This window comes from Peromyscus californicus, unplaced genomic scaffold (assembly GCF_007827085.1).
Source record: "Peromyscus californicus insignis strain IS unplaced genomic scaffold, ASM782708v3 Scaffold_9__1_contigs__length_137607984, whole genome shotgun sequence".
In the NCBI taxonomy this organism is placed as follows: domain Eukaryota; kingdom Metazoa; phylum Chordata; class Mammalia; order Rodentia; family Cricetidae; genus Peromyscus; species Peromyscus californicus.
In genome coordinates, this window is record NW_026294617.1 from 40537048 (window position 1) to 40564878 (window position 27831).

The following is a 27831-nucleotide window of genomic DNA, read 5'->3' on the forward strand; positions in this document are numbered from 1 at the left end:
CACTACCAGTTAAAATGCTGTGTGTCCATGTGGTGGGCACATGGGTGATAAATTCAGAGAAAAGTGTACCTTTTTCTCAGAAGGACAAATGGATAATATGAATAAAAATGGGTCCCGTGAACCTTAAGCAATTGATAACTTTTGTTTTATGTGATATTGTGTAATAAGACTATCCTCGTTTTGTTTATTTATGTGGGTATTTTTTTTTAGATGATTAGCTAAAACTGAGTACTTGGAAATATAGTATTTTGCTTTTATATGTTCATGTCAAAGGGAAAAGAGAAAATGCAAAATGAGATGAAACAAGAAAGGACAGTTTTGTATTCTCAAAGAAAGGCAGAGTCTTCTGGAATTCCTTGTGTGAAGAAGACATAGGCCAGGGTGCTTCTGAGAGAGAGAGAGTCCCATGAAAATGCATGTGCACAGTTAGCTAACATTTTAAGTCTGCTAAGCTAATAGTTATTGTATGCAGAAACTCTTGTTCTCGGGATGTGAGTGCTGTCTGAAAGAAGACAACCTGCTCAGAGAAAGGGCTCTTGGGAAACCACCTATAAGAGGTTAAAAAAAGAAAGAAAGAAAGAAAGAAAGAAAGAAAGAAAGAAAGAAAGAAAGAAAGAAAGAAAAAATAGCACTTATCATGTGACCATATGAATGGAAGGGTGGAGTTGTGATTATTAGCCTGTTGTGGTTTCCAAAATGATTTCTGCTGACCACTTGTGTAAACTGTCTGGAGAACTGAACAGCATACTTTTTAAATGTGAAGTTACAGAAGTAGCTAGATAGATCTAGAAGGAATATAAATATTTATTTTTTTAAAAGAATTGCTATAGGACCATTCATAAAATTCAGATTTATTATAGTTATATTAAAGATTCAATAAGGGCTTCAATATTTTTTATGCTTTCTTACCATTGCTAAAGTTTTGAAAATTTAAGTTATAAACCTAGAATCTATCATTATTATACAGTTAATATCATATAGATCAGTGATTCTCAACCTGTGGGTATGACCCTTTAAGGGGGTCAAGCGAATTTTCCACAGGAGTCATTATCAGATATTTACACTGCTGTTCGTAACAGTAGCAAAATTACAGTTATGAAGTAGCAATGAAAATAATTTTATAGTTGGGGGGGTTACTGCAATTTGAGGAACTATATTAAAGGGTTGCAGCATTAAGAGGGTTGAGAAACAGATACAGATATTGACATCTACATTGTATGGTGACATGCACAATGTAGATATATAATTAATATACATATTAATACTAATATTTGAATATTCTCATTAGACGCTAACATTTATTGAATTATATGTCATTCACAAAAAGAACTTATACAGAAATCTGTACTGACTAAATTGTGTAAGGTTACATGCAAATATCTTTTGTTGACTTTAATATACATTAATACTAAAATATGTCCTAGTTTTAAATTTTACACTTTTAGGCAGAATTACAAGATATTTAGGTTTTATTTAAGTATTATTCTTTTACACCTTAGGAAAATCTTGAGGTTGGAATTCTTCATTCTGTATTTAGTTAGTTTGTTTAGGCATACTTCCTGTTGTTTTTTCTTTTGTGTGGTGATCAGTCATCCATATTTAGTTCATGCAAATGGTTTTTCTGTCATTTTAATGTAGTCTACATTAACTGATAAAAAGATTTAAGAACTATTAGCAGTATAAATGCAGCCATCATGAATCATTGTAAAGAGAAGCTGATTTTGCACTGTATTAGAAGAGCCACACCTAAACCTCCAGCCGAAAGTAAACAGATGTCAACACGCAGACCTCACCGTTGGTTTGGGTGTAATTTCTGTGCTTTATTTCTTAGAGTGATTTTGTTTTTTAATGAATTAGCTTGGAAACCAATTCAGTTAGATATATTTACAACTACTGAAAAATATTTCCAGCCCAGCTTTTTATCCCTGCTGATCTTGTACTGTAGTTAAATGAGAAAAAGAAATCATCTTACCCTCTGTAAGAGAATATTGTATCGTGAACAGCCAAGTGAGTAATAACCAAAAATAATCTAAAATCAACATGTCTGCATTTGTTATGTCTTCTTTCTTTTGTTACTAAGAGGACATAAATAGGGGTAAGGACACATGGTAGTAGCACTCATCAGGTCGTGTTGGCATTGTAGTTGCTAAGGTGTAAGAATGTGATGGAGCTAGAAGGAGAATAAACTACAGTATGAGATGGAAATATGCAGCCACCAGGCTCTTGCTGTGTTCTAATATAGAGGCTTTCCTTGCATTCAGTTATGGCTCATGGGTTGACTGAGACCTCAGACTACTACGAGACCAAGTAAAGAGGGCTTTGTGATGGAATAAAGGTGCTATGGTGGTGAATGGGGCCCAGGATTTCTCAGTTTCTGCATGTGAACTTGCAGGGCAGGATAATGTTTTAGGGGTGTGTGTGCATGTATGCACACATGTGCATTGGGACAGCCCATGCTTTTTAGAATGCTGGGAACAGCCTGTTCTTTCATCGCTAAGTGCAGTTATTTTCCTCCCTAATTTGTGACAATCAAAAGAATTACCATGTATTGCTCCAAGGTGCACATGAGCCCCTGGTTGTGAACTGCTGCTATCAACTAGACTTGATGGAGCAGCCATAGAACAGAGGAGTAAGATTGAACTAGTGAAGTGGGAGCAGTTAAAACTCCACGACATACAGTGTGTGCTTTTCTTTTAAAATACCAGTATTCTTTCTTATGCTTCAGATAAGATCACTTGGAACAATCCATTAAATCTATACCTAAAGATAGTAAAAGTATGATGTTTATTAGGGATTTCTTTAACCTGGGACAAGGGGTGTTGTAGGAGGTGGGCATTGCTATTCAATACAGGTGCTCTGGTTGAAGGTGATGGACCTGGGTGGCCAGAGTACCTCTACTCAGCCTGAGGACCAAACAGCTAGACTTAGAAGGTGTAGGAATCCTCAAAGGAAAAATCAAAGGCAACTCTTTATTTCAGCCCCCTCAAGTTTCTACTGGGCACTGCATGGAAGTTTCTATTCTTGGTGCATCATCCTGCAATTCACCTCAGTCTCCAGCTGGATCTGCAGCCCTACACAGCACCTGGCCTTTGGAACAGAAAGCTGCTTCTTCATGTATCTACTTCTAGTTAACTTGCAATTTTACAATTAACTCCATTATATTTCTTCTCTCCCCCAACCCCTGCACCTCCCCCCTTTTTAACATTTAGGTAACGGGTGAATGCAGGACAGATTCCTGTTACTGAGTTGTGCACGCCCACCTGTACCCAAAGTACATAGCTAAGTAAGTATAAAAAAGGGGACAGTGAGAGGACAGTGACTACTCTGAAATGAAGTCCTCAGCAACCTGGCAGCCTCTCCATAGCTCATAGGCTGTGCCTGCCAAGCCCTGGAACTCAACGTTGAGAATCCGGTCAGCAGTTCATTAATGTGGAATTAACTCAATAACCATGGATCTTTAATTTACTCTGAACCAGACATGATTGTTCTGTTCTTACAGTTTAATGAAATTGAGTCAATATACACATAAAACTTTAAGCAACCAGACTACTGGGCACCCTATGTGTTGGAGAAATCATGAGTCTACATTTCAAAGGGTTCACATTTGGGAGTCAGGTACACCTAGTATACAGGGAATGCTAACATTTTGCAAATGAGCAGGAATAATTCTAAGATCACCATGGAGCTTTTCCCAGTTAGAAAGGTCTCTGAAAGCCATGTATGCAGTTAGCAAGATAATCCTTTACAATTAGCAGAAAGCACTGTTTGGTAGAGATGAGAGTAATTTGTGTAGCTTAATTTTACTCCCAAATTTGACAATGATCTTCCATTAAAATGGATGGTATTGGTGAAGTTATTTTGTTCTCTAGTGTCTTTGTATTAAATTGCACAGCTTTTGTACTAAATTGCACATAGAAACATCAGATTTAGTAATGTGATCACAATTAAGCTTAAGAAAACAAGTTTTTTTTCTAAATTTATTAATTTTTTCTTACACTGTCTCTCTGTTTTACATTTTTTGTCCCTAATCTCTTGGTTTTATTGACTTCTGGAAATATTGCATTTTGTCTGTAATTAAAAAGTCTAAAACAAAGGGAAATATTCTAGATGCCAAGAAAATATGTATATTCATAAATTTAAACAAATAAGTTAATGGGACAGGATTTTGCAGTGTCATGACTGACATTTATGTTTTAGAGCATGAAAATATTTTTCAGTGGAAATGAAATTTGTCTTTTTAGGAGTGATCATTTGATTATTGATTGTAAAAATCATTATATTTATTCTTTTTTTGTTGATGTTGTTCTTTGAGACACGATCTCTCTATGTAGCCCTGGCTGTCCTGGAGCTCTCTATGTAGACTAGGCTGAGCTTGGACCCACAGATGTCCACCTGTCTTCTCTTCCCAAGTGCTGAGATCAAAAGTGTATGCCCAAAAGACTATTATTACTTTTAAAGAATTTATGGTTATAAATTTATGATTATAAATCTCTCATTTACATTTGGTAGCAAGATTACAATTTTGCCATTTTAGTTTACTAAAGAAGAGTAGCACTTTACGGATGAGAAAGAAGGCATGTATGTTAATTACCCAAAAGACAGATCTGCTATTCAGATATATCGCAGCAGTGGAGAATTTGCCAAGATGTGTACTCTCTTAATTACAAGGAATAGAATTGGTTTTTACTAGACAAAGTGCACACAGAGTGGAACTAAAGTGACATTTTGGTGTCAGCAGTTTTGAATAATGAATACAGTAGATAATGTGACAGAAATAAATGACCCTGCTAGAACGGATTTCTTCCTAGTCATTAACATTACATTTTTGAAATTGTGGAATAAAAATGATCCTTTTTGTTCCTAGTGCTATTCAATGAGAACTTGGGGTTTTCATATATTAGGAGTAATTTCTGAATTACTGTGTTATCTTATTTCTCAACTGTGGCCCACTTTGGCTGTTGAAAACGTGTGTGTGTGTGTGTGTGTGTGTGTGTGTGTGTGTGTGTGTGTGTGTATGTGTTTGTGCCAGAGGGAATGAGCAGATTTTGTTGTCTGCACCCAAATTCCAAATTCAGTTTTAAAAAATTAGGAATCAAAATTTTTAAAAAATTATAAAAATCTTGACTTGGAGTATTGGAATGCAAGCAGTGTATACAACCTGGTTTCATTAATACGTAGAAAATTTTATCAAAAATAATTGCATGGATACAGTTGAAAAAGTGAACTTTATGTTTACTATTGACATCAATATCACTGAAATTTCAATTCCATACGTATGTGCAACATATTTTCTTGGTTTCTCTTTATGTACTTCTTAAAGAAGAAATACATAAATTTATCCTAAAATTGACCCTTCAGCATATATTTCTTGGTATAAATTTTTAAAGTTTATTTGAAAATTTAGGCTTTTGTGCAAACTAGTAAATTATTTTCCATAGCATCCATGGTTTCCTTTTTTTAAGTAGCCCCCATTCACTCTATGATGAATCTTTGCAGTATAGCTGTTCTTCCTTTTGTTTTTACTTAGATGAAGTGTAGTTTCTAAGGATGAAAGTAGAGAACAGTGGAGAGCAGTTAGATCTTCATAGAATTGACAGGTTGGGGATTGATAAGTAAGAGAAGCATTTCCTTAGGAGTTCAACCACGTTTTACAATGTCTGAAACAAGTAACTGTGCTAAGATACACATTTAAATTGTTGATGGGCATTGTGCATGGATGGAGGTTTGTTTTGTGGCTGGGGATTGAACATGGGGCCTCATGTGTTGAGCAGGAACTTTACCATTGAGCCTCCTTCTCTTCCTTCCCTCTGCCCCACCCCCCTTTATCTTTCTTGACAGTCTCACTAAGTTTCCCAGGCAGGCCTTGAACCTGCACTCCTCCTGCCTTGCCCTCTGTGAGTAGCTGGGTTATAGCTTAGTGCCAGCCGACTTAGAGGTTTCTTAACCTGTACAGCAGTCCAGATGCCCTGCAGCTTTTTACTGATTCCCAGACCTCGTTCCCACGAAAAGGCTAGCTTGCAGTGCTACGGCATGTAGCTCACTCCTCTGTGTACCTCAGTGCCTACAATGATGCCTTATACACATTAACACTTGACAGAAGTTGATTGAGTAAACGAATGAATGACTACAATATTTTAAAAAGCCAAAGAAATCTGTAGAATGAAAGCCACAAGCAGCTTTTCTTAATCTGCAATTGTAAAAACATGGGGCTTAGAATGTCAATGTGAATATAGTGTCAGTGGAACTTACATTTTCTTTAAAGGTGTCAAAAGAAAGATTAAAATAGTTTAAGAATGTTGGAAAGGGTGAATATTCTGTCCTACAGACCCATTCTCTAATGTGCAATGTAGGCATGTCTTGGTTTAGATAGTATCATTCCAAAAGGACATTATGTAAAATTAAATCATATTCAATATGTGGTTTAAAATGTACTATTTAATAGGTCCATCTTTGAATCATTTGAAAACAGATATGCTGTTTTGTAATGTCTGCCAACTAATATTTGAAAGTAGTGATGTAACTCACTAGAATTTTCTGCGTAAGGAATGCAGTATGTATGGTGACACTGGATTTAAAGTGAGGTCCCTGGGCCAGGGACTCTGCAGATTCTCCAGGCACTGCCTCGGGCATCCTTAGTGAGGGACACTGAGGTTGGTGCTCAGTAATTAGTGTCCTCTGGTGCTCTTAGTTCTGGTGAAGTTTGAGAGCCATTGCTATGTGGGATGTAAGAGGGAAAAGTTACCAATGGTGACATCTCTGTAGGAAAAAATAAAGGCTCAATGACCCAATAAAAGGATGAAAGCAGCGAAGGAATGATGTGCACCACGAAACAGGTATGCACAGAGTATGAAAGAAATCCGGGAGCAAGGAGATTCCTATGGAGCTGATTCTCTGATGTCCTTTTCTGTACAGTGAGACATTCTATTCCTAGAACACATAAGATACAGTCCTTGAACTAAGCTGACAAACAGGTCAGTTTCCGGGCTAATCATAGAAGATCACAGAGTCCACTGGTCTGCATCCTTGAGGGTGTGTCAGAATCACTCCACCGTATTATTATAATACATATTGTTGGACTGGCAGTGTGAATCAGCAGGTAGAGGCGCTTGCAGCCCAAGCATGGTGATTTGAGTTCAGTCCTCAGAGCTCACGTAAAGGTGAAAGGAGAGAACTGACTCCAGGGTTGTCCTCTGGTCTTCATACATGTGCCCAGTCACACATGCTCCTACACACATGGGAACACACATATCCTACCAAGGAGTTTCTGACTCAGTGTTTGCAAGCTCTGGGAAACAGTGTTTCTGACAGATGCTCAGGTGATACTGCCACTCGCCCAAGGCTTGGGATTCAGTATGTTTAAGTTAAGGATGGTAGGGCTTATGCCCGAAATGTGACTTCCCCACTAAAGTCAAGTGATACTGAGCTGGAAACACAACTGGATTCCCAACTGGACAGAACCTATGCAGGCTGCCCTTGAGACACCCTGAGAAAAGGATGTCTGCTTGATGGTAAAGTGATTCTAAATACCCACACAAGTAAGGAACTGATAACTTGAAAGTATCTCATTTGGCTTCATTTATTTGTATTTTAGTTGGTTAAGAATTATTTGCGGGGGGGGGGGGGGGGGTTGCTAGAGAGATTGCTCAACAGTTAAGAGCACCAGCTGTTCATTCAGAGGATCCAGGTTCAATTCCCAGCACCCACATGGCAACTCAAAACTGTATGTAACTCCAGTTCCAGGGGATCCAACACCCTCACACAGACGGATGTGCAGGTAAACCATCAAGGCACATAAAATAAAAATAAGTAGCCCGTCATGGTGGCGCACACCTTTAATCTCAATACTAGGGAAGCATATGCAGGCAGATCTCAGAGTTCAAGACCAGCCTGGTCTACAAAGAGAGTTCCTGGACTACACAGAGAAGCCCAGTCTCAAATGAATGAATGAATGAATGAATGAACAAATGAATAAATAAATAAGTAGAAATTATTTTTTCTTATATTTATTCATGGTGTGTGCATGGGAGGGGTAAATTACACTGCACATGTAAAATTCAGTGGACAATTGTAGGAGCCGGTTCTCTCCTTCCACTAAGTAGCCATCTCACTGGTGCTGTATTTTACTTTCTTATTCTAAAATCAATACTCCTGACATCTATAATCCAATAGTGGACCTTTGAGCATTCTATTTTGTGTATGAAGATTGATCTGTGTATAAAAGTAACACGTGTAATGTAGCATTGCTATTGAAGGGCCATTTTAAATCTTCCTAATATTATCATGGGGATATGTGTGTGTGTGTGTGTGTGTGTGTGTGTGTGTGTGTGTGTGTGTGTATACATATATATATGTATATATATGTATATGTATATATATATATATATGGCATGTTATAATGAGTTCTGAGGGTAAACATCCTCAGTTATACTCTTCTTCTCTGTAGACTTAGAAGATTGATTGTAGCACTAACAAAAAATGTACCGTAATTTTTTTAAACAAGAAATTAAAATATATGCAGGAAGACAATTAATAGAGATAATGCACTGAGTTATTTGCTAATAATTCATTTCTGTTTCAGAAATCTTTATCTATAAATCTGTGATTAATTTCTCTAATTCTCTGAATCAGAGAAAATATATTAAGCTCTCTTTCAATGGTTATAAAGATAGATTTCTCCCAAATTTAATTAATCCATTTGCATTCTTGAATGAGTGCTCGAAAACTCAGACCCTTCAGCACAAATCATGTAATTGCAATTTAAATGATAATGTGGAAAAATTGGACATGGGTAAGAATAATATATTCTGAATTGTATCATGACTCCCTTTGTAATTTCAAAAATGCATTTTTAATTGCTTTCATTTTGAATTAAGTCTTGTCAGGAAATCCTTTTGAACTGCTGAAGGTTAGCGCTGAGGAAGGAGCAGAGTGTAGAGGAGGCACAGCAGCCAGCTCTCAGCTTCATTGCATGCCTCCCGACGAATGGACTCTTGTGGGAGAGTGGCATCGTTTTAGTCATTTCTATTACATACACAAATATGCTGTTCCCTGCCATCCAACCAATGCCATCCAATAAAACATGGGAGAAACAGCTCTTCGCTCTTATAGTGAGTTGCTCCTTTCTCTCATTTTTTTTTGTCAGCTAAGGGATAAAAAGTACCCAGACTCCATGCATGAAGACTTCGTCACTCTCACTTGTCACATCATCTACTCTCCCAAATTAAAGAGCAGCTGTTCAGATTCTCTTGGGTAGGATGCACAAGCCCTATTTCCCACTTCCTGTGGAGCTGTTTGAACTATTTCTGATCCTCTACATCTTCAAGCAATTATCCACTCTTTAAACGAAGACAAAAAAACTCAGAATGGCTTTTGGGAGTGATTTGGATGACCAGTTATTGCTCCCAGGCTGGGAATGACTGGTTTATTTTGTTGCCAAATACAGCATCTTAGAATTGCATGAAAAATTTTATTTCGTGTACCTATATTGTGTTGCGAGAAATAGCACAAACTTTCTGGTTCCAGAGAAAAGAAGCCAAATAATTGCAAGTCTGTTCTGAAAGAGGTTTTGTGCCTGCAATGATCCCGCTTTAGTAGAAAGTGACTTTCTAGTGCATTTTAGCTCTGCTTCCTAAGATTGGCTCCAAAGAAGAGAAAAATGATGGTTGAGTGAAAGGAAAAAGATCATTTAAGATGGATCTCTAATAGAGTGTTTCCTGTTAAATTCTGTGGGTGGGGGTTAGGGAGAGCAGGGAGTTTTAAAGTGCCTCTTGGCTCAGATTTCACAGCTTTGGAGTATTTAGAGTAAACTTTGTCATTCAATCAGCTTAATTTTGTTATTAAGACTTATTAAGGCCAGAAGGTGGTAGCCCCACACCTTTAATCCCAGCACTCAGGAGACAGAGGCAGGTGGATCTCCGTGAGTTCCAGGAACGCCAAAGCTATTAAACAGAGAAACCGTCTCAAAACACCAAAACAAAACAAAACAAAACTTATTAAGAATCTGATACATCTGATACCAGCCTTGTCACATTGTTTTACCGTTGAATGTGTATAAATCAAGCAGGCACCTCACAACACAGATTCTAACTGAGCAGGTTTGAGAGCTCCATGGTGATGCTGAGGGACCTCATGTTGAATGCCTATGAATGTTTACAATGAAGTAAATATCTTACTCCTTTCCTTTTTGTTTGACTCACATGCAGACAACTTTTCCGAATTAAATGGCTGTTATAGAATTAAAGGCTTTCATTATAGGGGGAAAGTTGATTATAGGAAAAAACTCAAATTGCTTTTCATGGTAGAGAATTTGGGCTTTAGGATTTTTTAAAATTTGTTTATTTATTATGTATTTCTGTATGCATGCTATAGATGTTGGTTGAGTTCAGGCTTGGAGACGAAGACCTTTACTTGCTGAGTCATTTCTCTGGCATGAGGTGTTCTTCTCTTTACTTTTCAGAAATTAAAAGAAGGTACTGAAGTTACACAGTTGGTATCACCTTTAAAATCAGAAGTTTGAAAATGTGTTTAATTCCTAATGATTCATTTTGACTACCCTGATTTGCTTAGTTTTCATTTCAAAATGAATGTCAAGTTTAGAAATTTGGTGTCACTCAAAAATTAAGTACCAATTTTATGAATACCAGTAAGTGACTCTTGGGGCCAAATTTAATTTTAGAATGTTATGTTTCAAGAGTCTGCATAGCAACTAAATATGCCATGGTTCAGCACTCTCTGAATTGTTCAATATGATTTTTCTCTTAATAAAAATTGAATTTGGTTAAATGGGACCAAGGGAGAACCACTGAAAAGATGGAATATTCCATATGTAAAGTATAATTAAATGGTATAACAAAAGCCTCACCATTAGCATTAAGTCATTTAACTTAGATTGTACATGGCTACTTTTATCATGACAGTGTCAATGGACAGTTTAAGGCCACAGAGCTCAAGTAGTTTCCACTGATAACTCAAACTTGAAGTTAAGAGAATAAAATTTTAACATTGCATAATTAGGGAAGTTACTGTTTCTCTTCATTTTTCATTTTTAAGTTTTATTTTTATATTTTTAGTTGACATAATAATTGCTTTGATATAATGCTACATAACTAAATCCAATCAGTATAATGCAGGTATTAGAGTTAACATGAAGGTAATTTTATAAAAATTTTGAGCATTCTTTTATTTATACTTCAGTTACTTGAATATTTATGATTGCATGAAATTCCTTACATATGTGTTTTTTAAATGACTGATACTGATTTTGTGTTCTGTTATATACACTTCTTAGGATAGTTTTCATTGTGGGAAAAGTTGCTTTGTAAGTCATTTAAATTCTGAGTGCCCTGTGAAGCCCTTTGTCACTTTTCTGGGTTGATTTACAGATCCTTTATCTATAAGCCATGAAGCTCAGTTGTAATAGTTTACTGTGTGTAAGCTATCGAACACACACACACACACACACACACACACACACACACACACACACACAGGCATGCATGAAATTTGCATATCCCTACATGTAGTTAACGATCATTCTTTTTTTTAAGTCAGAGAATCTGAGTAATGTATGAAGCCACCAGATTAAAAAGAAAAACACCAAGCTGGTTTTTAATGTCTGCTGTCTTCAACAATTGTATTTTTACTCCCATGGTCCCCTAAATTGCTGCTTCTGAAATGCCAATTAATTTAAATATTTGTCTGTAGCAAATATGACAGTGATTCATGTTGTTACACTTGCAAAAATGAATCGGTTCTGTTCTGTTCTAATGCTGGACATTTGGTGTGTTATGATTATTGCATTTTTATTATTCCCATTCTGTTGTCTTATTCTGGTAATTAAAGGCAACTAAACTCCCTTTTAAAAATCATTAAATGACCATCAGAATAATTGTTTTAAGATGCTAATCCAAGTTTGTAGCTCATTAAAGGCAAGCAAGACAGCTGTCTCGGCATCTCTAGGCTGGATATGCTTACTAGCATTTCTTCATGATTTTATTGCCTGTTTATTATTATGAGAATAAATGTTGAGTACCCTAATAATTCAAGCATTAATTTAATGTTTGAGGTATAACTTCTCAAATAAAATTATGTTAACCTTTTCATAATTGTTTGGTCTACTATTCCCTCTACAGGCCTTCCTAGAGGGATTATACTTTACCAAGTTCTTTTTTATATTGGGCATGAGACGGTTACAGGTGAGAAAATGTAATACAGACCATAATCGGCAAAACTACTGTACTTTTCTGTTGGTTTATCTTCAATGCCATTTAAAAACTAACTCTAACTTGACAAGTACTATGTCAATAAACAAGACTTCTTTGTGAAATCCTGCCATTATTTTTCTTCCAATAGCTGGAAAAGTAACGAGTTTGTTGATTTACTTATAAATTACTTTATACATAAACTATCTGATGCAATCCTACCATGGGTATTCAAAGCAACTAACTTGCTTGCTCAGGTAATAATTTTTCAAGGATTTTTCCAGGTAAGTTTTTCCATATGCTTACATAATTCTCTTTCGTATAATCACAGTTCAAGATGTCCCTGCCTCATTTCCTCAGATATTGTATCTGTTTTTGTAAATGCAAAACAATTGCTTATCTTCCTGGTTCGGTGTAGGAAGTAAAGTGGAACCCACTGCCGTCAATGTTGCTCGGCAAACCTCACTGGTTTTCCTCACCACCCATCACTCCGATTTGGTATGACTTCATTTTTTACTCTGCCACTTCCTTGTTTGGCATCACAGTCCTCACTGAAGAAAATAGTATCTGCCACATGTTCACATAGGCAAGATGCCCTTTCCTTTCCAGGCTCAAAGTTGCCTTACTCATCAATGAATTTATTAGCAGGGATTTTTCTTTTCTTTATTTTTCCCTCTACAGTTAATGAAGTGGAGCACAGTGGGTTTGTCCATATGTAAATGTTGCAAACAAACTTTTTCTAAGAGTCAATTGTAGACATCCAACTATCAATAGTAAGTGTGCTTCCATAAGTAAACTCAGAAAGCCAAATTCTTATTTCTAAGTAAGTACTTTGGATAATTGTTTATGAATATGACTGAACCTTTTATTTTATCAAACAGGAGTTTTCATTTATTCTCCTGTTGAGTCAAACTGTAATGTGTTCTAATTAGAACATGACATCAGTCAGTTATAGTTGAGGCTCAAGAAAAACAAAGCAGCCTATCAAATATTAAGTTTAGGAACACGGTCCAGCCAAGTGTTTCAGATTTTTAAATAATTGGTGTCAATGTCATATCATTGTTAAAGAATGCCTTGAAAATGGGAGGCATAGCCTGAAATGAGATTGAGGACTGAAGGTTGCAGGCTCATGTTGTGGGAAGTACATCTTAATGAATTTTCTTGGGTCTTTTCCAGAAAAAAAAAAAGGTTTTAGTAGCTCTAAAATTTATCTAAAAATATATGTCTAGAAGGAATAATGGTCCAATTCTTAAGGCCGAATATATACTTCAAAATTTTATCTGAGAGACATCTGGAATGTGATTCTACACTGTAAGCTAGTCATATATACAATATCAATGTGTTAGAAGTATCATTTATCAATAGTACAGTATGGATACTTTCAAGATGGTTATTTCATTCCTTACAGAGCAGTGTGCACAGGGCTAGCCATTTAATTAAGCTGCTCTGGCTTCCATGCATTTATTTTTGGGTGGACTTTCTTGAAAGGAAGAAGAGGAATTAGATTGGGGTAAAGGTCTTCAGGACTGTACTTGAGAGATTGTCTTCAGCATAAGCATGGGAGCATGTCTTCAGCATGAGCATGGGAGCATGTCTTCAGCATGAGCATGGGAGCTTGTCTTCAGCATGAGCATGGGAGCAGGTCTTCAGCATGAGCATGGGGACATGTCTTCAGCATGAGCATGGGAGCATGTCCAAAGCATGACTATTATGACCTCGGAGAATGTCTGCAAGGGAAAAGCTCACAGCTGCCCTTGCAGTACTTAGTGCCACAGTACAAAGTGCTGATTAACTTGAAATGTCAAGTGCAATGTGGGCTATATGCTATAAGAAGAAAATAAATGCTTGTCTTATCCTTTTCATTACTTTTAGTTATCAAAAGTAGACTTGAACCATCTCCCACTTGACTTTAGATGAATAAAGAATGTAACTTAAATAAAAATAAAAACTAGGTGGGTACAGGGGCACATGTATTTCATGCCAGTGCTTGGGAATTGGAAACAGGAGGATAGGCACTCAGGCCAGCCTTTCTGGGTGACACAGAAAGTTTGAGGCCAGGGCAACATGATACCCTGTCCCCAAAATTAATTAATTAATATCAAAATGGTAAAGGCTACAATGTGTGTAAATATATGTGTGTATTATATATATACATTCATACATATATATGTGTATATATGTGTGTGTATGATGTATGATGCATGTGTGTGTGTGTGTGCTGTGTGTTTTTGTAAGTTAATATGTGTGAGTGCGGGTGCATGATTGTCATACTGTGTGTGTGGAGGCTGGAGGGCAGTCCCAGGTTCATTCCCTTTCTTCTATCTTGCTTGCAGCGGTGTCTGTCTCTCTTTTGTTGTTGTTTAGCTCTGAGTATCTGAGGCTAGCTAGCTTGTAGGCATCCCACGATTCTCTGGTCTGCTTCATGTCTTGCCAGAGAGTTGCTGGGATCACAGATATGTACTACTACTATGCCCAGCTTTTATGTGAGTTCCAGGGGTTTAAATTAAGAGGCCTTCACACTTCTGTGGTAAGTTCTTTACCTACTGAGCAAGTCTAAAAAGTACACATGTATTTCTGAAATAAAAAGTCAGAAAATTCCAGAAGGTTGAAGGTGGCTTTTATGATTTATTAATTTGCTAATTCATTTAGTCAGACAGAGTGTTGCTACATAATCCATGCTGGTCTTGAACTTGCTGACCTGAGTACTGGGAATATAGGCATACGCTATGGTTCCAGCTTGATGGCGTTTTGTAAAAGTGCTTTAAGCAAGTTGATAATGCATAAAAGAAATTTTATTCTTAGTTTTTATTTCCTACTTTATATATCTATTTTAAAATCTGGAGAGGATTATATTACAGGTATAGAAAAAATAACCCAGTGAAAAGACAAAGAAATGGGCCTTTTAGTTGTGATTATGAGAGTGTACGCCACATACAAGTGCTTTTGCAATGTATGGTATGTGATTTAGAGTCCAGAAAATGCAGTGTTATAGGAGGGACTTGTGATTGCAGTGTTGGCCTCTCTTCTTCCTAGTCTTTCTCAAATGCTCAGATAGAACCGATAAGCACCTGAGGATAGAAAAGGTGCCAGAAGGTAGATCTGACAAGCATCTGAGGCTAGAAAGTCAGATCCAGTAAGCACTCAAGGATAAGAAAGGGTGCTGGCAGATAGGTATCAAATCTGGAAAGCACACACCAACCCTAACAAATGATAGGCGGCTTTTTAGAAAAGCAGCATACATTATTTAATTACCAAAGATGATTTATTCATAAGCATTAAGAATATGAAATAAATTCAATTTATGAAGATTGGCTTCTTACCCTTTGCTTGTGTGGTGCAATAAGATATAAGGTTAAGTGGCTTATCCCTGGTGACTTGACCTTTCTCTTTATTTTCATTAACTAAAGGGTTTGATTTCATTAAAGAAGCATTAAACAAGACATTTTATAGCGCATAACTCAGGGCTGGCACTTCAGGATTTGTCTCTTTGGGTTTCCCTGCAAACAGATTAAACAATACATCAATAACTCCTATAGTATAAGTTTCTTCTTTCAAAAATTCCTGAAGCTTTGCTTCATACCAGAGTTCCTCATGCCCTAAAAATTTTGAGGTAAGAGTTTCAGTAAGAAAAATGTATTATATGTATCTTATATTAATAGAAACAAACCCCCAAACCCAAGACCACGTACAGTCCTTTGCTGAGGGAAGAATAAAGCACCCAAAGAGCAGAGTGTAGCACATTTCAAAACAATTTTATACCTCAAAACGTACTTGAGCCGCACTCCTAAGCAAATTCATTTAATCCTGAATAAACCCACTCAGTTCATTTCTTTCCTCCAAATATTCCTGTTGTCTTCTGATTTTAATATTAACGGCACAGCTCCGGTCAGAAGCAAGGACTTGGATCTGTAGCCCTTAGTGCCTCTTGACAGCTGGTGATCCATTCTTTTCAGGTCCGGACTGACAGAGACCTAGAGTCTAATATCAGGCATGTACAAGCTAGCAGCCGATTATAACAGCAAAAAACACAATTACTTGTAAAGTGATAATGCTATTGTTAAAAAAAAATCCTGAAACAAAGACACTGAAGTCATTCTGAACAAGACTAAAGTTTAGGACTGAATTAGTGTCCTTAGCACAGCCATGTTCATCGATTGAGTTTTCAAGTTTTATTAACTTTAAATCATTACTTTTTAAAATTAGCTTTAAATGTTACTTTATTTATCAAAGATGGTTTTGAACAATTAGTTGTATCTTCACTAACAGAATGCTAATCAACTCCATTTAAAATAAAAAGGCACTTTTTCTATGAAATAAAGACGTAATTACAGGAACTTCATGTGTCTATGATACTTTAAACACTTGTTTTTGAGACAGGTCTCTTTCTAAGTTGCTCAAGCTGACTCTCCTCATCCCTCACCTTAGCCTCCCAAAGAACTGTTGTTCTCTACGCCTACGCCCGCATATGTGGCTGATAGCACTTTTCATTATGAAAGTTATGCTGTGGCTTGGGGGTTTGTTATACTTGATTTTAGGGAGACTTTTCATATGGATTCATAGCTATATCAGGTATGGTATGTTCTAAAAACTCTTAATTTATCCATTCAGAGATCAACAATTTCCACAGCTTTAAATAAAATTATTTAGGAATAGTGATGCATCTTTTAAAACACGCTATATAGCCAATCTCCAATCCCTGTTGTAAAAGCTGGAACTCTGACTAGGAAGTACCTAACTCTGTTTAGATACAGAATCTTTATAAAAATGATTAAGTTAGAGTGATGACATTAAGGTGGGCTGTAGTCTAATTTGATATCCTCATACAAGGAAACTTGGGAAACAACACACAGAGCAAAGACCACCAAGTTACAGGGAACTGACAGCTGTCTTCAGGCTGAGAGACAGCCCAGAGGGACTGACCTCCCTAGTGCCGTGATTTTAGATGCCTCGCCTGGAGAATTCTCAGGAAAATGTATTTCTAGTCTTTAAACTACCTACTCCAAGATACTTTGCTATGGCAGCCCTCACAGACTAATATATATATATAGCACTGATTAGTGCGGGGGGGGGGGGCATTCATAATTAGAATGGGAATTTCAATATTTCTTTGTTGCTTTCACTACCTGGTGATCCTGTGTGACTGACAATACAAGAAGCCTTCCAGTGTCAGGTTTATATAACAGGCAGAGAAAAGGAACATGAACTCGCTGGAAACTCATTATGTAACTCAACCAAAGCATAGGCACCATTCGGAAGCTGAGGTAAATGTAATGGTAAAATGATCATTCACATTCACAGAGTGTCGATAGGTTCCAGCCACCGATGTGTTCCCAATAATTTACATATAACATGTCACTCACCCTTTTGACAAGTCCATGTGGTCTAGGAACATATTATTCATTTTATCAGCGAGGAAATGAAAGCCAAAGAGAACCTTAAAAAAAAAGGAAGTCAGAAATAAAACCACATGTCAAAGCCTGGGCGGCAGAGCTGGAGACAGGGTTTGTGAGGGGAGTAACAAGTTACTGGAGGCTTATGAGACTAGATTGTATCAACTCTCCATAAACACCAAGACCTTTGACTACATGAGAAAACACTGATGTGAAGCTTTGTATTTTTCGTTTTCACTTTGTTTTCACCTATTAAGATGAATGTGTTCTCTACTCACATCATGCCACATTCTTATGTTGCATAGATTCATTTTATTGTACTACAGTTGCAAGAATAGCTCTTAGGAAGAGTATTTTTTCCATGTTTTTCATTTTTTTGTATTTTTTTTTGTAGGTGATAGTTATGTTTAATAGTTGATTGTAGTGTTACTATCAGGAACAGATACATATGGACAAACTCATCAATATATATATCAAACGTACAGATTTTGAATATAAATGATGTGTTAATTCATACAATATGGACACACATATGAACAATACAATAGACTGTTTAAATGGAGCTGGAGAATTGGCTCAGTAGTTAAGAGTACTTGCTACTCTTTACTTTTCCTATTATTGAAAATAGATTTTTTTCACATGTAACATATCCTGATTATGGTTTCCCCTCCCTCTACTCCTCCCACCTCCTCCCCACTTCACCTCCCATCCAGATTCACCACGTTTCTGTCTCTCACTAAAAACCAAACAGACTTTTAAGAGAGTATAATACACTATAACATAACATAACATAACATAACATAACATAACATAACATAACATAACATATATTAAAAGATAAAACAAAAACTAACACATTGGAATAAGACAAAAGAAACAAAAAGGGAAAGAGCTCAACAGAAGGCACAAGAAATAGATTCAGACACCCACCCTTAGAGTCCCACAAAACCACTAAACTGTAAACCATAATACACATGGAAAGGACCTGCAGAGTAAAAAGAGGAAAGGTATAAATAAAATAAAATAAAAATAAAAAGTAAGATAAAATTAAAATAAAAGAATAGCCCTAACATGACATTATGGGACAAGGAGCCTCCAAAGACACCACTGAGTTGGTTTTCTGTTGGCCATCTATTGCTGGGCCTGTAGTCTACTCTTAGGAGTAGTTTGTTTTTCTCATGAGACTCCCTTGAAGGAAACTAAATTTTCATTTGCAAGTGGTTATCAATTGGAGATTACTTCTGGTTTAGAGATGGGGGCATGTGTCCACTTCTGCTTTCAGGTTAGGACCCCATCTGGTGCAGACCTGTGCAGGCCATGTGCATGCTGCTTTGGTGTCTGTGAGTTCATATTGTATCCATGCTGTTGATTTAGAGGGCCTGTTTCCTTCATGTGCTCCATGCCCTCTGGCTCTTCTGTAGCATTGCCTGAGGTCTGAGGGGAGGGATTTGATAGACATCCCATTTAGAGCTGTGTGTTCCAAAATCTCTCATTCTCTGCATAATGTCTTTATGTGGGTCTCTGTATTTGTTACAGTCTTCTACAGGAGAGAGCTTCTCTGACAATGGCTGAGCAAGGCACTGATTTACTCCCCCGGGCCCGTCTCTGTGTTTTCCTTTAGTGTTGACAAATTGAAGTCCTTTGGCAAGAAAGATAGGACAACATAGTAGTTAGAGAATGTTCATATAGAGGACAATGTGCAATACTTATGAGATTATGAATTGTTAAAATTTTTATATAGCCTGGAAATAACTGACATTATGTTTTCTATAGATAAATATATAAGAAAATAAACTTGCATGAATTTATATTCTTAAAAAGTGAGAATCAAAGTAATCCATCTTTTAACTCCTGAAGTTTGCATATTACTCATTGTATATAATAGTAGTCTACAGCTGAACTACATAGAAATAACGCTGGTGCTAATCTTGCAACAAAGCCACGTGAGGGCTGGGGATGCAGCTCGGTGGTAGACACTCGCAAAGCTCTAGTTTCAACATTCTTCAATCCTCGTAGTTCTGTATTTTTTCAGTGTGGGGTGGTGAACAGGTGCATGGTTGGGGGGGCTCCCTGGGTGTCAAAGACATGCTCTGCCATTCAGCTGTACCCTAGCTCTAAACTTAGAATTTTTAAAATTTTCATAAACATTAACCATATAGTATTAACTACTATTATAATACACAACTATATATTTTTAACTATATATAACTGCTAACAATATATTAACTATTATTTAAAACTTTTTAACTATAGCTTGAACACAGACAAACTTCTAACTACATCTGAACATCTCATTTTAGTTCTTCTAAATCATTAGGTACTAACATACAGTCACTTATTAATGTTCCAGTATTAAGTATCGTATTTACAGATGATCACTAGAATTTTATGGTTTCAGTCTGGGCACACTGTTGCAAATTGTGTTTTCTCCAATTAATTAACTCATTAATTAATTTTCGAGATGGACTTTCAGTATGTTGTTGCCCAGACCAGCCTCGAACCCCTGGGCTCAAAATAATTCTCCTGCTTTAGCTTTTTGAGCAAGTGGGGCTATGGAGATATCCTACTGGCCATTAAGTTTATTCTTAAAGGAAGAGCTAAAGTTATGAGTGGTTCTGCACATCAGTTATGCTTCTAAGCAGTTGATTTGAATACTGGTACCAATTTACAAATAAGGAAACTGAGTCAAGGGGAATTTAATACCTTGCCTGTGAACACCCAGCCAGTCCATGAAGGCATTCTGATTGTTGACTTCTGAGGTCTTCTCACCCCAGAGTGGAGCCTCTCTCTGATTGAGCTTTTGTTCACCTAAAAGGAGGCTGCAGAATAAAGGGCTAAATTTAGAGACAGTTGAGTTTTCTTCTAGAAACCAATTACTGGGCTCAAGAATCAGATTTTCAGTTTTACTTATTTCCCCTAAGACATGACGTTCAAAAACTCCTCAGGTATTTCTTTTAAGAAGCCGACCGAACTGGATGTTATTTCTGTTGACTCCTCAGGCCCTAGCACATCTTCTCTGTGTTAAGGAACCATGCGGGTGTTAACACATTGAAGACTGAAATGTTCTATGTCACTTAGACAAAGTTCTGATGGCTGTGGGGGTCACTCTAGCAGTGCTGACTTTCAGAATTAAGAGAAGGTTCAGGCAACTCTCGAAAGTTTAGAATATTTTTTTATTTTATTTTTTTTAAAGGTTAAGAATCAAAGGAACTAACTTTTTTTTTTAAATCTGTTAGTATTTACCAATCTAGAAAGCAGGGGGAATTTTTGAATATTTAATTCTTTTTAAAAAAAAAATCTAGCTGGGCAGTGGTGGCGCACGCCCTTAATCCCAGCACTTGGGAGGCACAGGCAGGTGGATCTCTGTGAGTTAAAGGCCAGCCTGGTATACTTAGGGAGTTTCAGGACAGGCTCCAAAGCTACACAGAGAAACCCTGTCTAAAAAAAAAAACAAAAAAAAACAAAAAAAACAAAAAAAAAAAACAAAAAAACAAAACAAAACAAAAAAACTCCAAAAAAAACCCCACTAATAAAAATTTTAAATTCACAACACCAAAACAAACAACCAAATAATCAAATCTAGCTGGGTGTGGTGGCATAGCCCTCTAATCTCAGCACTCAGGAGGCAGAGGCAGCCAGGTCTACATAGCAAGTTCTAGGCCAGCCAGGGATACTAGTGAGACCTTCTCAAAAGCAAAAACAAACTCCACAACAAAAAATCTTGTTGGCCTATTAGCATGCAACCATAATCCCAGTATTAAAGACTGAGGCAGGAGGATCACAAATTCATGGCGGCCAGGAATACACAGTAAGCACAAGACAAGCCTAGGTAATGTAGTGAGACTCTACCTCAAAATAAAAATCATATAATAAACAAAAGGTGGTGGGTGGTGGAGACAGTTTAAAGGTAGAACCCTTGCCTAACATTTACCAGGCCCTGGCTTCAATTCCCTGGTAAGAAATGGAGAATAATGTATTTTCTAAAACTATATCAGTTTGAGTGAGATTTTTTGCTGTTTTTGTTGATTAAATTTGTCCTTTGTCAATTTGATCCGTGTATAAAGCACAATTTGTTTACTCTCACCCCTCACCCTCTTTGATGTCCATCCCACCTCTCTGGTCCCCTCTCCCCACGTGTCCCTTTCCCACATTTACCTTTTTATTTGATTTTGTGACCTGATACACACACACACACACACACACACACACACACACACACACACACACACACGTGTCTTGAGAAATTAAGATATTTAGACTTTCCTATTTCAGTTAGTTGTGAAGTTTCTATAAAAAGAAAATCTGTCTTCAACCAGATATGGAATTAGCTTTTTAAAAAGATAATTAAGGCTCTTCTTCTTTGTTATTACACTTAAATCTGTAAAGTTGTTGCAGAAAATTTTGGAGAGTCGCCACAAGTTACTGGGAAAAATGGGGTCCCCTCTTGGGGTTCTTAGTCTCGTTAATGAAATAATCTAAGAATGGATTCAAAAGGAAGCTCCAAGACGAAGTTATTTGAGTTTAAAAGAAATAGGCCCAAGGCAGGAAAGCTTCCTGGAGGAGGAAGATGAAGAAGAGAAATGGAATAGGCTATGTTGTTTGAGCTAAACTAGCGGGCTATCAGCCACATGGGGAGCAAGCAGCCATCTGGATGAGGGGAACTTTAGAGAAATAGTCGAAACCCACAGTTCCAGAAAAAACAGACAGGCTCTGGCCAGCATCCAAAAGTAAGAGACAGAAAAAAAGAACCAGGAAACTGTGTCTTTCTGTGTCCTGACTCAGGCATAACCTCTTGACTAATGGTAGTGACTGTCCTGAGGGGTGGGAATTCTGGGAAGGAAAAGTACATTATCTCATTCAAGAGATAACTATTCCTGCTCTCTTTGGACTGGCTTAAGGTGATCTGCCTTCCTGAGGGATGGTCCCTTGGCCAGGTGATTGGTGGGCCCAACTGGATTAATTCCCAAGGAAGGGACAATGGCACGTCTCCACCCCGAGGCAGGTTCCACTCCGTTGACCACAGCTTTCCCTTGATGAACTTTTAATTCTACCTTAACAAAGTGGGCATTTCTTATGCTGGTTGAAATGTGGGTCTGAGGTCAGATCAGTGAATGCCCAGCTCTGCAGTGTTAAATCTCCTGACTGTCTAGGAATTTAAAGAAATCATTGCTCGTGCATGATCCTTTAACACTGCAGACTGGCCATGTTGAAAATTTGCCTGATTAACACTTCATATTTTTAATATTAAAAAGTCATATTTGCTACTAGCCATACCAATTTCTTTAGAAACATCATTAAGCATTGGGAACCTTACAAGTTTAAGGTAGAACTTACAAGTTTTCTAAAATTCTAATTTTGGCTCAAAAGGTGAGCTTTGTCTCCAGTGCCTAGATGGCTAGCTATTTCTCCTGATGTGACAAAGAACGGCCACCTTGTCCATCTCTGCCTCCACTGTATTGAAGAACTATGAGAGCTACTGCTCAGGCAGCTTACCATGTAAACAGTAGACACCACAGACGCTCAAAACTATTTGGTGTAAATTCACCTCACAACAGTCCTTGCTTCTCTGCCTTTCACTCTTTGTTCAGGAGACGGTTATTTCTATCCAAAAGCTGGGTGTGCTGCAGTGACTGATATCCCAGCTACTCAGGAGGTTAAGGCAGATGAATTGCAAATTCAAGGGGAGCCTGGACTTAATGAGAGCTTGTTTTTTTTTTAAAGGACTGCATATATAGCTAGAGCATTTGTCTAGCATGAGTGAAGCCCTGAATTCAATTTCCACACATGACAAAAAGAAGTCATCTGTGGAAAAAGTTACTTCCAATAAACAAGTGTCCTCTGTTGACATGACATGAAGATGGGCTGGTATATTGACTACAGATCTGGAGCAACTTTTTCATCATTCCTTGGCTTGGTTTCCAGAAATATAGAGGAGGCATTTTGTTTATTTAGCTGTGGTTGCAGCTAGGGAGCAGGAGACATTAGTATTCAGAACATCAGAATATTGGATGTTCAATATTTTCCTGACCAGTGAGTCTTACTTCAATAAAATAATAATGCCTTTGAGAAACACTGTATTTTATCTGGCTTTCTGTAGTCAGGTGACCAATGTGTCTCTCTAGAAACACAATGTATCAAAGAATAATAAAGGCTGTGTCCAAAGTGAAGGATTGCTGAGGACATTCTGCTGGAAACCTGTGTGTGGAAGTCAAGGGCACTGAGCTCTCTGGCCTTATAAGGATGAAAGGAAGAAAGACAGAGAGAATATTTCGGAGAAAAAGTCTTTCTTATCTGTCTTGTACCTCCAACTCTGGTTAGGGCGTTAACAGACTAATGTTAGATTTAAATTTTCTATTTATAATGTGGTGCTATACATATACACGTACATGTACACATGCATGCATATCTCAAGAGGTGTCCCACCTATACACCTCTTTTCAAAGAATGCAGAATGAAAAGTTCTGAAACACATAGCACACGTATTTTAACTTGCAGAGAAAATGAAGAAAGCCTGACTCACTGTTTTAGAATGCTGAGCTCAGCGGTTCACATTGTTTTCAAATGGGAAACTTACACTCCAAAGAGGGAACAGTCATTTGCCAAAATCGCAAAGCAGCCAAATGAAACGGACTCTAGTGAAGGGAGATCACGAATTAGAAGGCCATGGCTGGATTAAGTATCTGGAACTGATTTACATTTTAAAATCTGAATCACATAATACTTCTTAATTTTTGGCAAACTTTTATCAGAAACACTCAAAGTTGTTTTTGTTTGTTTTGGTTTGGGTTGGGTTTGTGTGCATGTGCGTGTGTGTGTGTGTGTGTGTGTGTGTGTGTGTGTGTGTGTGTGTATGTGCGTGTGTGCGTGTGTGTGTGTGTGTGTGTGTTAAATAGATCAGTTTCTGTGTCAGTAACTTTTGGAAGCAACTATTAGTCAAAGCACAAAGTCTTCAGGGTTTTATGCAATTTCCTCCTATGGAACACTCAAGTTCTTGTGACTTACTTTTCCGTTGGTGAGTTATTTGGAAGCTTTGACCCTTTTATCCTTTCTCTTACAATATTTCAGCTGCTTCCAGGCTCCTGAGACATCACCTACAAATGGACAGGTAAAAGCTCAGCTGCTTATCCTTGTTTTAGTGAAGCGACCGCAGGAGAGAGTTTCTGAGGAGAAGTTCTGCACAGGCGAACCACAGTGCACTCACCTGGTCTGCTACTTCATGTCACATCCCTGCTACTTTATCAGCTGCGGCCAAGTTACAGATTGATTTACCTCGATAATCAGAGGAAATTTCTTCAAATCCCAAGTCTGGGTCCATCAGGGAGGTGGCTTCGGCAAGTTTCCATAGCTCTCCCATGTTAAAGGTGCGGCTCTGAGTTTCAGAATGTCCCCTGGAATTCCCAGGTTCTTGTGTCCCAAGACAAAGGATTGTACCAGGGACACATGGTCAGACATAGAAAGAGGCACAGCTTACTAAAGATGGCGTGAGACTGGGCCAGCGAGCAGGAAAAAGCCATAAACACAAGCAGTTGGCCATGGGGCTTGTGACCCTTACCCTTCCTAGGTCATTTACACAGCACCCGCCTCTCCCTCACTTTCGTATTCTGAGCTTTTATCCAGCACCCTGGCTTGGTTGCGCCTAGTTCAGTCAGGGAAAGATTTTCTGATTTTTGGTTTTGTTTTTTCCCCTCTTCCCAACTAGTTTTTTTGTGGGAGCCCAAGGACGTTTCCAAGTGAGAGCTGAGCTTGCTTTACCAGCAGGGCTGCATAAGAGGATGATGGGACCACAGGCCTCAGTACCAGGTGTTTGGAAGGGTCTGCACTTGGCTGTATTTAGCAAGGGGGAAGTCTTTCGCCTCGTCCCTTGGCATTGATATAAAAAGCCTTTTGAATAAAGTTCTGGGCCATTAGGTTTTGACCCAGGTCCTCCCGAAGCTATCCTGTGCTTCTGTCTTTCCTCTTGTTGGCTAGGCCTATCATTCTATCTACAAGTTTCTCATCCCTCTCTCCTCAAGAGTACCCTGGGAAAGGTGAGGGAAAGGACCCCCACAGTTTTTTGTTTTTTCAAATGTTAATTTTGATGTCTCTCTCTCTATATATATTTCTAGTCTCCTGCCACACTGGATCTATTTCTTCATCAGAAAAAATAAAGAATGGCATATATTATGCAGTTATTTGAGGATTAATTTACATTCTGCTAGTAAATTATAATGCTTAATGCCTAGCAGAGAGCTAATCATAAATTTAAATGACTCCCTTTACATCGTGTAACCTTTCCTGAAGCGATATAAGGGAACCTCTGTTCACCCCAGATAAAGAGGGCACCAGCAGGGATTCTATCCAAGTCCAGGGTGAACCAATGAGTTTATTGGGGTTCCTAATGGAGCACGGGTGATGCACAGGCAGCTGCTTGTCCACTTCCACTGGAGTCTGGGTGACTCAGGAAGTGTTGCACCACTGAAGAGCCCTCTGCATTTACTATGACAAGACTCGGCACCCAAAATCCCACAACCACTTCACCTTCCACCTATTATAAACACTAGCTCCTTCCAGATCATCTGTAGCTAGGGCAGGACAGTGTGGTGGCTGGAATCTCAAGTGCAGGATTGTGATTCCCTCAGGCCAACCTCCGGGAAAGAATGCAAATGGCCTCAGTATCATTGCCTTAGACTGTTCTTACTTCTCAGTGACTGTGGGTCAAGGTCTGTCATAGGTCAGGAGGTTTTGCTTCATAATGGCTGTGGTCGTGCAAGCCTGGAGGAAATAGCAATACTATACTTTAATTCTCTCTTTACAAGGATAAAATGAGTCTAATAATTATGGTGATTGTGTTAATCAGCTTTGCATTGCTATAACACACTTCTGAGATAAGGCAACAAAAGAAAAGGCTTATTTGAGCTTATGGTTTTGGAAGTTGTACTCTGATGGCATGAGTGATCTCATTCATTTTCAAGCTTGTCAGGAAGCAACAGGTCCCAGAGGGAGTGCTTGGTAGAGTGAAGTCACTCCCCTCCAGAGTGAAGCCATTCTACTCTCCTTGATTACAGAAAACAAGAGAAAAAAGGGACTAGATCCCTTTGAGGACATACCTCCTCTGACCACAGACTTCTCACTGGGCTCCAGTTCGTAAAGTTGCATCAGGTCTAACAGCAACATGATCTGGGACCAAATCTTTGATTCATAGGCCTTCTGGAGGGACAGTTATCCAAATAATAGCAGATCTGTATGACTTTATATTGCTCTGCTTTAACCTAGATTTAGTTCAAGGTTCAGTTTTGTTTAAGGTCTTATTTTTAGAAGCTACTCTTTAAATTCAGCGTATATCTTTTTAAACAAAATTGGAATCTCACCTGACATTTAGTGTCCTTCTAACTGGCTGCTTTTAGGACAAATATTTGAAAGCTGGCTTCATTAATTTGTTCTTTGAAAATCAGTTTCACTGTTAGTGCGATAAAACAAAGTTCAACCAAATAATTCAGAATGAAATTTTGGGTAGTTTTAAAGTATGTATAATTCCTGAGAGTTCATTTTAGAAAAGGTTGTAAAAATTTTTACATTTAAAATTTTGAGTTTTATTCATATGTGGTAATGTTTCTCAATATCCTATTTATAATTTCCTCAAGAAATACTAACAGCATTTTAGCACATTATCATTTTTATGAATTATAAGTTGAGCCAACTTGTCTTGAACCTTGAATTTCATTTTCAACTACTGCAGTCCTGAGTTTCTCCATGAAGAGGAAGTGGGGAGGGACAAGCCTTCACTTGTCTGGTTCCAAGCTTTCAGCATAAATTGCTTTCTGCACAGGCAGGGTCAGCCTTCAGTGCACCTGCCTGCAAATGTGAAGGCTAGCAGGGCCACGATCATTTAGTCTGGTAATACTGACTTCAGGCCTCTCCCTTCAAAGGTGACTAAGATTTTGCCAGCTATCCCAGTGATGTGTGAAAATTTTGCTCCAAGGAACTCTGACCATTAAGATGCTGAATGAGAACATTGCTTTAAAAGCGTATTATATGAAACTTCCCAAGGCAAAGAAAGCATGGGTTGTGAATCTAGCCATAAACCCACATTTGTGACCATACTTTTAAATATGATGTTGTTTTAACATTACAGACTTATGCGACAGAAAAGCCTTCTTGGCTGGTTTTTAAAAATGTTGAAATATTCACCTCTAAAAATCTAAATTTGCTTTTCACATGGTAATGTCTATTTGGCTGATTTAGCTAAACGCTTGCACACCTCT